General features: G+C 35.4%; 1 protein-coding gene and 1 non-coding gene across 3 annotated transcripts in view; one reads left to right on the top strand and one right to left on the bottom strand.

Moving 5' to 3' along the window:
• Nucleotides 1-12794, top strand: part of LOC114459222 (E3 ubiquitin-protein ligase TRIM39-like) — a 303562-nt gene that overhangs the window by 173355 nt on the left and 117413 nt on the right. The window lies entirely within an intron of this gene.
• On the bottom strand, nt 3524-3596 carry trnat-ugu (transfer RNA threonine (anticodon UGU)). The gene has a single exon. It is a non-coding gene; the product is annotated as a tRNA-Thr (tRNA).

Below are 12794 nucleotides of genomic sequence, written 5' to 3'. Positions count from 1 at the left end.
ACAATAAATATTATATATCTGTTTCCTATACTTAAACTTTCACAAATATAAATCTAGTTAAAATAAATATGGCACACTTATCACTGTGTGCACTAATCCTGTATTTGTAACATACTTTATTAAACATGATCAGAAACTAATTATATATATATATATATATATATATATATATATATATAAAATGTCTCTGGGGTCACTGGACATTAGTGGCTGTGGTTGTTGTGGTTGATGTTGAAGCAGGGCTGGTTGGGAGAGGAGCTGTCTGTCAGTGTGTTAGCTGACAGTGCACTTATCATTTCAGTTTTGGCTCTAATTATTGATTTATAATCTTATTATTTTTTATTATTTTAATTTTATTTGTTGAAATAGAGGTTCTGGACAAAGTCAAAAAGCCTTGATCAATAAACACATGAATGTGACTCTTTTATGTATTTAAAAACTAAAAACTAGTCGGTGCTGACACTAACACAAGACAAAGGTTAAAGCGTTCTCTGGTGGTCGACTGCCTTTATGGTTAAACACATTGATGTTAAAAACAGCCAAATGAAACTGCACTGGCAGTGTTTTCAAATGTTCATTCACTTTCTTTGCATAGGTGCACTTGTGGAAACTGTAACCATGGCAACAGAGCCAGAAAACATCTTCTCCAGGGAGATACCACAGCTAATGTCAATCATTAGTGAATGAAATAGTAATGATTATTATCTGCTAGCCTGGCTCACTTATCTTTTCATTTTATATATGTTACAAGAAGAATACATCAGCTTCTAAAGACACCTGCTTGTATGGTGGATCATCCAGGTCTGGTAGTAGTGTGTCTGAATGTGTTCTACCTGCAGAATGCATTCATTATATATACAGTATATAGAGCACACTATGGACCTCTACAGCTATGGAGATAATATGTTTGAAATGAAAGACTGAAATCACACAAATCAATGTATAAACATGAAACTTTTATTGTTGATGACACACACAAGTCATCCAAAACACATTTTTACACAATATGTTGTGTTTTCAGTGGTTCTAGGTACTTGGCATATAGAAGCTTTGTGAGCTGGTGTTGGGGCTTTTTGGGTTCCTCTCCCTGCTTGTGTTGTCCTAAGAATAAGAACTGAGTTCCCAGATGACCAAGGACATTATGTGGGGTTCAGACCTGCCCTTGACTGAACCTGGACACATATCTGCCAACCACCTGCTGCTTCTCAGGTCTGTCAAACTGAGCAGACAGATCTACAGGGACGGGGATTGACATCAGCTGGGGCGGAGTCCTCCAAAACCTTTTCAAATAGGAGGTCTAGGAGCTGATCCACGTAATCTGTGATACAGAAAAGCACTTTATTATCTTTACTGTTTAAAACCTATGTTGTTGTGTTTTGATATCTAATGATGGTCCTAACTCATTTTTTATTTTTTTAAATTTTTTGAAAAAATATGCCTCGCTATAGTTTTTTGATTTTGGGTGATTTTTGGTTTTTGTCATTTTTTGTGCCTTACTGCTTTCTTACCCTAGTTTAAGTATGTGCATTATATTTGCAGTAGTTTTTATGGTCTAATGATGGTCCTAACTAAATTTATTTATTTTTTTTTTTAATTTTGAAAAAAAATGCCTTGCTATACTTTTGATTTTGGGTGATTTTTGTTTTTTGTCATTTTTTGTGTTTTACTGCTTTCTTAGCACAGTTTAAGTATGTGCATTATATTTGCAGTCGTTATTTGGGTCTAATGATGGTTCTAACTCAATTTTTTTTTTTTTGAAATTAAAAAAAAAAAAAAAAAAGCCTTACTTTTGATTTTGGGTGATTTTTTTTTTTTCGCAATTTTTTGGGCCTTACTGCTTTCTTAGCCCTGTTTACGTGTGTGCATTATATTTGCCATCGTTTTTAGGGTCTAATGATGGTTCTAACTCAATTTTTTTTTTTTTTTTTTTTTTTAATTTTCAAAAAAAAATGCCTTGCTATAGCCTTACTTTTGATTTTGTGTGATTTTTGGTTTTTGTCATTTTTATAATACTGAGTTCATGATACTGAGTTCACGATACGATTCTCTCACAATTTATTTTACAAAATGGGACTGTAGACAAATGACTAAAAATATTCCTTTATTTTTTGGGGGGAAAAAAACTAGAAAATACTGTACTATTTTCCTTTTATTTTTGATTGTTAAAAGAATCCATTGATAAACTATTCAAAACAATGCAATTGAACTAAAAATAAATCTTGGATGAAATAAATAAAGGAATAATACAAATGAAGAAGAAGCCTATTAATTTAAATTCTGGTTCTCTAGTAAACAATGCAAAACTACATAATAGTTCTTTTTCTTTTTAAAAGTGCAACTGAAAATGTATTTTGTGCCTTAACAATTGGACTTAAAAAAAAAAAAATCACTCTGCACTGTCTCTTACATCAGATTTGTTTGGACCAGCAGAGGGCGCTGGTAATCCAGTGGTCGGTTGGCATGCAGCTAATTTACCGGTGAAGAAGAGATGCTATGCTAGCAGACAGAGCTAATAGAAAAACGTGACTTTTAAAGATATTCACGTAATATTACAGATATTCTTTTGGTGCTAAAGGGGTAAGGAATCATTTATGAACATGTTTAAGAGTAGAAGGCGGCCAGAAAGAAAGTAGTAGCAGATTCTGCCCGCCGCCAACACCTCTGGAAGGATAAATATATAGCGCCCTCTGCTGTTTAAAAAAAGTACTGCGATTCATTTTTCAGAGCATCGATGTGAACTGTGATACCTATGAATCGATTTTTAACTGCCTTACGATTAATCGTTACATCCCTAGTGATCATGAATTAAAATGATGGCATAATTGTAATTTAAAAAATATGTTGCTGTTGTAATTGTAATTACATTAGAAATGAGTTCAGATAATTTACATTGTAATAGTAATTGCCATGAAAAATCTATAAAAATTATAATTTAGTGCTAAACTGGGAAACCATGTTACAGTTCTATGTACAGTTCTATATATACTGTATGTATTTTGAGTGATACTTTGGGGTGTGGCCAATACTAGACTGAGTATTATGTGGCCCACGTCTGGTCCAAACCTAAAGCTAATAAATGATTGCTAATCAGGATGCAGCAAGTTAAATTTCCTAAACAAGAAATATTGAAAAAATATGTTAAATCTTAAAATAAGAAGGTCCTGATAAATATTCTAAAGCGTTAAAATAAGCAGAAATGGATGATTATTACATTAAATTACTTGAAATCAAACTTCCTACAGCACAATAATAAGTGAAATATACTGACTATAAACAAATAATATATTTATTTTTTATTTTATTTTATTTTTTTAATTTTGCAAATGAAAGCTTTGGAACAAGAAGAAAACAACTAATCTAAGTAAAAACTGACTCAGTATTAGTGAAAAATGATTAAGCTGTTTCTTGATACAAATTGACTCATTTTGAAATAAACTTAAATCTATATTAAAACTAATTTTTTTTTCTTAGAATAAACATCTTATCAGAATCACAACCAGTGATACGCTCCAGAGGCCAGAGAAGACCTTAGTGAGAATTGAACTCACAACCCCTGGTTTACAAGACCAGTGCACTAACCTCTGAGCTATGAGGCCCTGTGTGTGACAGCATAGACGATCTTTTACATGGCAGATATACACCACACCACTTACATGTACAACTGGGCATCACTTTTTTTTAAGTTTTGGGGGCGGGGCTCTAAAAATCCATCTCATGGTGTAACTTTTTTCTCTTACAGTTCCATCTTAATGTCAACAGTAATGATAGTGTGTGGTCTTATTTTGGTCCTCAGTTATGAGGGAATTCCAACTCCGTCATCAAATCTTTATTTATTTATTTTTTTTACCAATTTGAAAGGCTACCAATCAATAGCCTTTGTTCAATCAGCTCTCAACAAACACCCATGTATCTTAACCACATGCCAGTTGTGCTACAGTTGTTATATCATGCTTTAATTGTCTACTCACCACTTTCTAGGTGTTTTGAACCGTAAGCGCTTTAACTCGTAACCAGTGTTGTGTGAGTTACTGAAATAAGTAATGCGTTACTGCAAAAAGTAACTTTTGAGTTACTTAGAATGAAAGAATGTATTATTTATTTTGGGTCATTTGTGTCCGTACAGCTTCATATTAGTGCTGTAATAATATAATAATCCACTGTTGATCAACTGTGCCCCTGTATTAACATTGTTTTGTATAAAAACCTCTGATAAATGAAATGATACTGTGTCCAACCCTACAGTTTATAATCATTTACATTAACAGAACTAAACTCTGCTCAGTATTAATCTTTACAAACACCAATCTGACTGAAACACTAAGTATTCTTTCAATACAGTTTATTTATCTGAGACCAGCAGAAACTGTAAATATTACAAGGAATTGTGAAATAAATAACACACAAAACAACCTGAATATTATTAAAAATTAAAGTTGCTTCAGCATCATAAAACAGTTGTGTTTAGCCTTAGAATGTTCCCTTACAGGTTAAGTACAAAAACTAGCAACAATGTTCAACATAAACACAAAAAGCCTTTTAAAATAAATAAATGAAAGCAATCTGAATTAACATTAGGAATACATTTTGACCAACTCTGCTTTACAAAAACTGCCATAAAACAACCATAAATGATGTGCATATAAAGCACAAAACAGCTGCTCCAAAATTAAAACAGTATTTTTTTCAGCCATAGCACAGTAATGTAAAGTAAGCTGTGTGTATTCCAGGTGCACATTCTGCTGTTGAAAATGTTTATAAAAATAAATGTGGAAAAACAAATTCACAGCATTTTTCTCAACAGTCACAGTTCATTAAAATCCTTATGCTGTTGTTTCGGTGCAGATGCTTCCATCACATCCGCCAATGTAGCGTTAGCTTAGCGCTTCACCGATGCATCGTTTGGAGACAAATGAGTAAAATAATACGCGTATTCCCACTCTGAGAAGCTCGTCCTGCTCTTGACTCGCTATGATTGGTGCACGTGATATAAACAGAAACATGCTGACAATGCTTCTTCTTCTTCTTCTTCTTCTTCTGTTTTACCGTGGTTGGCACGGCGTCCCGCAAAAATATGTAGAGCCACTGTAAACAGGAAGTACACCGCAGCTAGCAAAGTAATGGACAAACGCAGCATAATGTAACGGTAACGGAGTTATTTCTTTAAAAAAATATTGCGTTACAGTACAAGTTACTGTAAAAAGTAACGCACTGCTCGTAACCATGTTTTTACACATTTTTACAGCTTCATAGGTCAGTTAGCTCAGCTGGTCAGCGTGGTGCTAATTACGCCAAGGTAATGGGTTCAAGCCCCATACTGGCCAGATCTTAGCAGTTTGTAAATGAAAATGTTACTCTGTATTATGTTATTGTTAACCATCTAACCATTAGAAACACAGCTTATTGGGTCTTATTTCATCTGATCAACCAAATTCAAGGATTCACAGCCAGCAGAGACACTCTATGAGGTGTGTGTATTGTTCTTTAACATAAAGTTCTATATTTGGTCCTGTTTACTTTCTCACATGATTAAAAACCACATCATGCTTCACTTGAGGTGAACCTAGACCCACATTTTATAGAGGACCAGAGTCACTTGTTTGCTCCATACCAGAGTTCTAGTGAGCTTTCACATATCACAAACAGACCAGAACTATCAGAGGAAATGAAGCATGGTGCTGATCACAGAGGAATGTGTGAATGTTCAGCACAAGCAGCAGACACTAACTTATTCAGAGAATACATTCTAGAGAAGTTCATGTCTCCTTTGAGAACTGGAGGTAAGGAACCACTGATATACACTTTTTTCTGCAAAATACTCACAATTTCCAACAAGAATAAACAGAATTCTTCTTCAACACCTCAGACTGCTCCTTCCTGATATCATTTATTCTAAAATCAATCACAACATTCTTCACGTGTGGAAACTCTTCCTTCCAGGTCTGATACCATGTCATCAGGTAAACAAAGAACCTTTTACATTTTTGTTGATAATCATCTGAACATTTTTCACAGATTCATCTCCAATGATCAGCGTATGAGGATCCCTCTTTTTCTGATGTAGCTTCTGTTTTCCTGAAGCTCTCTCAGTCTTCACCATGCTGTTAGCTTGTGTTGTTCTCATTAGAACAGAACTCTTATTCATTCCCATTCACCAGTGAGGAAAATCTATGCGCTATGTGAGATGCGCTGCAGCGCTTCAGACAGAGCAAACAGAGACGATGAGGGACATGATGAGTGTCTTAGGAGGTGAACCATCTTGTTTATAGAGGAAAATAAATGTTCTACTCTTATAAACAGCGCTACATAGAGGAGAGGACATGGAACATGTAACAGACTGATCTCAGCTGCTCAGGCAGCAGAGGCTCCGCCCCCTGAGCTGAGCCCTGCAGACAGAGGAGGCTGTGACTCTGAGGAAGGAGAACAGCAGGAGTCCAGATAAAGACACTGTCCTCCCATAGTGCAAAGGACCTGTGTCTAATGTTATGATACTGTTCATCATCACCCACTGGTTCAGAGACACAGATGATGGTCAAAAAGCCCCCAAAGGCAGACTGAAGTGCAGGCTCCGCCTCCAGGTGGACACTAGGTGATGAGACACACCAGGTATTGATGGAAAGACAATGAAGCCTATGAATGAAAACAAACTTTCTTGTAACAATGCTTATAAACTGTCTTGTTGGTGTAAATCTACATGTCTAATAAACTTAAACCTACACCATCCTCCCAGTCCTGTTATTCTATACAGTACTTAACAGAAACCTAAAAGCTGCTTGGTCTAGTTAACCTCCTGAACAATGTACAACATATAATGGGATCCTGAAATTAGGACAGAGAGGAATAGAAGTGAGACATGATCATTGATGAATATTAAAATGAATAAATGACTGATTTAGTGATATTTTCATAGACTATTTATTCACCACATCAACACAGAATATTTCCTCATACATGGCAACCTTTAAAAAGTGAGAGGAGACAAAGAAAGAAATGTGAGAAAGAATAACACTTGATGGACATATGATCACAGTACTGGTATCTAGAAAAATGTGGGAAAATAGTTGCGTCATCAACTCTATACAGTATTTACTTAGAGGAACCTCCTGAACAAACAATGAACAACATATGATGGGATCCTGAAAACAGAACACAGAGGAACATGAGATGAGATGAATAATAAAATGTATAAATAACAGATTGTGATGAAGTGATATTTTCACAGACTATGTACTCACCACATCAATAAACAGTCACCTTAGACCTCCACAGCAGTAACACAGACATGGCAACCTTTAAAAAGTGTAAGGAGACAAACAGAGAAAGGTGAGAAATAAACACCTGATGGACTTGATCAGATGATCACAGTATTGATATGTTCACTCTAGAAAAATAGCTGAATCATGTATTCTATACAGTACTTACTGAGAGGAAACAACGACAGGCTCCCAAAAATGAGTGACATCATCCTATAAGAGACAGTGAGAGGTTAAGGCTCGAAGAAAACAGCTGTTTGTAAAAACAATACCTCATTCTTATATTTATTCCACCAAGTGTCTTATATATTAAGACTTATTAAGATGCACTAATTCTAATAAATTCTAATTTAAGTATTTTCTGAGAACTTTACTTGTTTTTCTCTCACGTTAGATGCAAAACGTTTTCTCTGGACTGTACTTTGTGCAATGACAGTAAAGTTTAATCTAATGTTATCTGATACATTATAATGAGTTTTTGATCATTATATTTTACCTCATCAGGCTACAAAATAACTTTCTCAACAGTTCACTCTTCTCAGCGACCCTGTAAATAAAACAATAAACATGCCTGTGGCACACATATAGCTACTCAAAGAGTAAACAAATGTAAACAAAAAGGGGGCGGGCTCACATCACGCTATGGTAACCCACAAGGACAGAATGCGAAAAAAAAGTCCAAAAAAACTGGTGGGAAAAATAAAAAAAATACATTTTTTTTTTAAACTCAAATTTGCAAAATAATAATTATATATAAATTCAATAAATCTTTTTTTTTTTTTTCTTTGCCCAGCATGCACAGCTAGCTAAATTATAAACTGTCCTACTTCTAACGACTGATTGTGTTAAAGTTAACAAGCACAACAAAAATAAATCACACCTAATCTTGATTGATATCTGACCCAGGTAGACGACAGTTCATCACTTCTTAGCTGTAGTTCAGATTCCCTCCACTCTCACCTGTGGAGGTCTCTCCTCCTCCTGTTTCCCCTTCCCCTCATCCACCTGACGACCACCTCCACCATCATCACCTGTGGGCTGTGGCCGCTTCAGATGCTGCTGAAGATGAAGCTCCACCATAGCCATCAGCAAACATCTGTTATTTTCACACATTTGGCAACATCTGCCAGAAGAGCTTGTAGCTTTTTATGTCAAATTTAGAAATACAAAAATACACATAACTACGTAAAACAAAAAAAAACTAAACAATATTTACACAAAAAGTACACAAAATGATAACAGAAATGCACAAAAATATACAAAATGACTCCAAAAACATACATTACAGAAAAATACACCAAACGACAACAAAAATATGAAAATGACTCAAAATACACAAAACTAAATATTTATACAAAAATACACAAAATGACTCCAGAATCACACTACAAAGGCAATAATAATAATAATAATAATCATTATACAAAAATACACATAAAAAAACATACATTACAGAAAAATACACCAAACAAAAAAATATATAAAAATGAGTAAAGAAAAAAAACAAACAAACTCATTTATCATGTTCATGTCCCATAGAATTAAACCAGGGAAATCGCACACGCTATTTTACTTTGCACCTGCAAATAAACCCATTTATAACACTACAGAGTGCAGAGTATGTACAGCACACCTCTTTGTACATCCAACCTTCAAACACATACTCATTTGGACATAAATGATGACTCTACTAAAGCTCCAACTATATGAATACATACTTCCGATAGTCACTGTACTAGTTTATTTACTCATGCCAAATAAAATGTGACAGAGACAACTATATTACTCATGAAATATGTATTAACAAAATATATCAACAAAAAAGTTAAGACATCATAGACATTGTTTGGATGATCACATTGATAGATCTAAGCCCAGCTCTGGTTTGTAACTGGAAGCTGTTCACTGATATCACTTCTAAATAATCCTCCATCTACTTTCCAATCAGCTGAATGTGTCCAAATGTTAATGATGGATGTGTCAGTGTCTAATGTGACTCTGCTTGGCTTTAGAATGACTAAGAACAGGCCACTGCTGTACATTGGATGTATAACATCACAAGTCTTTATGTGTCTGTTTGGATTCATTATATTAATAATGAAGTCACTCCAAACACTTTGTATTTTATTGAATCATCAGAGTTATGAAACATGTCAGCTAATGTGTTCTTCAGTGTGTCGATGCACCACCCTGGTGTTCTGTATATACAACTTTATATTATATTCATTTACACACTTAGACATGTGATTAACCTGGACACACCTCCACTCTGAGTCAACATACAGGGAGACTCCGCCCCCTTTTAATCAGTGCTGTTCATTGGGAATAATTCATATCCTTCTAGAACCAAAACAGGAACTCTTTCACTGTCTCAGATGTTGATACAACACTAAATTTAAATAAAAGCCTTATTAATGTAGAAACAATCTCAAACTAAAGAATTCTGCACTTGTTTGACTCATTTTATCAGAATTTGTCAGAAAGACGTCATGACTGGATGTGAAAGCAGCGGTTACTCTAAAAGTCTATTTTTAAACTCCTTCAGCTTCACTAAACACTCAGTTTCCAGAGGAACCTTCACTTCCTGTTCTTAGATCCATCCAGTGGATGTTCTTCTCATGGGAACCATGTGTGTTTGATGGAGGATTATGTGCTCTCCAATGAAAAGCTCTCCCTCTATCTGACATGTTTCTCTGTTCAAAGAAATCCAGCACAGACAATAACACGTCTTTATTTAAAGGAACAAAGCTTCACTGGACATTTGATATCATTACATTTACATTGATTCAAACTTTATGTCAGAAGGAAGATTTAAGAAGAACTTTAGGATTTATCATGGTTACATAGAACATTGTAAGTTCTAAAGAAAGGCTGGACAGGCTAAAGAACAGATTAAAGAACATTTCAGAGTTAGAATAAATCTATGAGCTGTAATCACAGAGTGATGTAAATATGGTGATAAAATGGGAGTGTTTGGACACTTTGGGCTCCCCTTCCCCTGATATTCATTCAGCACACTGCATGATCCATTCACAGGCTTTAGGCAGGGTTTCCCTGTCAGGAACCATTTCATCACATTCACTTCAACTGTAGAAAAACATACTTTATATAAAACACATCACATCTAAAATCAAGAAAATACTATTATGTGATGTATTAGATACTCATTTAAAACTCATTACAAATATGAATCCTTTATAAACACAGAGAAAAGAAACAGATTCAAAGGTACATGATGAAGATGGTCTGCATTAACACAGAATGTATATTCATCTACAAGTTAGGATCTAATTATTACATCTATTAGAATGTTAGTCACATTCTCTACATTCTATAAAAACTACTAATGATTAATATGTACATTATACAAACACATAATGGACATCATAGACTGTCTTTCATATAAAATACGTGTTAAACTTAAGGCCTGGGGGCCAAATCCTGCCCTGTAGAGCATCTAATTCAACCTGCAGGAGAAAGTAAAAATGACAGTTAATAATTTCTACAATTATTCATGTTTTCACTAATTCAGTTGTAGATATCTCAGCCTCTCTAAAAACAAATAATTTTAAGTTAACTCCACAATATTAGCAGAGTTCACAGTTTTCCCATGCTGACATCACATGATGGGAGTTATTTTTAAACTGAAATTGTTGCAGGAACTCTCAGTTTTCGAAAGTTATGCAATTTTTCCAAAACTAATCCACAACATTTGAGAAAATTAAAACAAAGTTGCTCATAAACTAGGGCTGGTTTTCCTATAATCTGAAGCCCTTTGGACCCTAAACTGGTCCGTATTTGAACCCTCAACTAAAATGAGTTTGACAGCCCTGATAAAGAATCTGTCATTAGTGTATAATAATAATAATAATAATGTGAATCATTCTTCATATACATCATGTATGAATACAGAAGTATTAGAATGTATATCCTGTATAGAAAGTGAACAAAGGGAAACTTCTTCCTGCTTCCTTTCCAACTGATCATTGTATTGATCTTTTCTTTCAGACCACACCTTCAAAGATCAACAACTTCCTGAACTGTTGGTGTCCATTTTCCAGCTGACAGCAGGTTTATGTTGGAATCCTGTGCAGCCTGATCTCTGGGTTCTTCAGTCCAACACTGGAACCAGAAGGTGTCGTCACCATCCGTGTGTCGCTGGGATCTGAAGATGATCCTGCTCCATGTCTCCATCCACACAGAGATGTGAGTGGAGAACAGATGAAGTGCTGAAGGTCTTCCCACACTCATCACATCTGAAAACATTCTTCTCATGAACTCGTTGGTGGAGATTAAGGTCAGGTTTCCTCTTGTAAGATTTTCCACATGTGTCACATTTATGAGGTCTTTCTGATGAGTGGCTGATTTGGTGAGATTTTAAACCTCTATATGTTGTAAAAACTTTGTCACACTGGTCACAGGGACACACTTCATGTCCAGTGTGAGATCTCAGGTGGATGATGAGGTGATGTTTCTGTTTATATATATTCCCACAGTGTTCACAGTGATACAACACTGTTCTGGAGTGAGTCTGCATGTGCCTCATTAAATGTGATCTACGTGTAAAAGTCTTTCCACACTGTTCACATCTGTGAGCTTTGATTCCACAGTGAATGAGGACATGTCGACTGAGGGTTCCAGAATGACTAAAAGTCTTTCCACATTCATCACATTCAAAATTTTTATCTCCAGTATGAACGACTTTGTGATTTATTAAGTGAGAACTCTGGTTAAAAGCTTTTCCACACTGGTCACAGTTAAATGGCTTTTCTCCAGAATGGATTCTTTGATGTATAGTGAGGTGTGATTTAAAGCTAAAGGCCTTCCCACACTGGTCACATGTATGTTTAGCTTTAACTCCAGCTTGGCTCTGCTGTTGAACTCTTTGCTCTGAAGTTTTTCTCTTAGATTTGTTTCTTTGTTGTGGCTGAGCTTCATCGTCCTGAGAACGTTGAGGTGTCACTTTGTTCTGGCTTCCAGAGTCCTGTAGAACAGTTAGAGATTAAACACAGAGAAGGAACCAAACAAACATTTGTGAATCAGTTGTTAAACCTCCAGCCCTAAACCAGCTCAATTGGGAAAAAATGGGCATTGTGTTCCAAACACCACAGGTGTGATAGATTTTCAGTCAAAGTAGTGGAAGGAGGAGCTTAGACCTAATACTTATGTTGGGGCTCCATCTAGTGTCTAATTGTAGAACTACATCTACACCTGACCTCAGGTGAACGCAACGGAAATTCACAGAATTGGGTTTAAACACCGTCACTGTGAGGGAAAGAACATTTTTTATGCAGAAATGTCCTTCCAACTCTCTTTGTAGTCGTTTCAAACACCACCTAAACACCGTCTAACCTGGTAAAAAAACTACACAAATCATCACTGACTCCTACATCAGAGACACCAGTGTCTGTTTAACTTTAACATGTCTGTGAAGCTCTGTCTGTTTCTCATAGCGCTGCTGTGCTCCGTGAAAACATGACTCAGCTTTAATCAGCTTCACTTGATCAGAGCTACAGAACATCTGGATAAGTGTTCTGTTGTAGA

Source organism: Gouania willdenowi, unplaced genomic scaffold (assembly GCF_900634775.1).
Source record: "Gouania willdenowi unplaced genomic scaffold, fGouWil2.1 scaffold_275_arrow_ctg1, whole genome shotgun sequence".
NCBI lineage: Eukaryota > Metazoa > Chordata > Actinopteri > Blenniiformes > Gobiesocidae > Gouania > Gouania willdenowi.
Note: the sequence above shows the minus strand (reverse complement) of the source record. Positions and strands in the feature narration are given on the sequence as shown.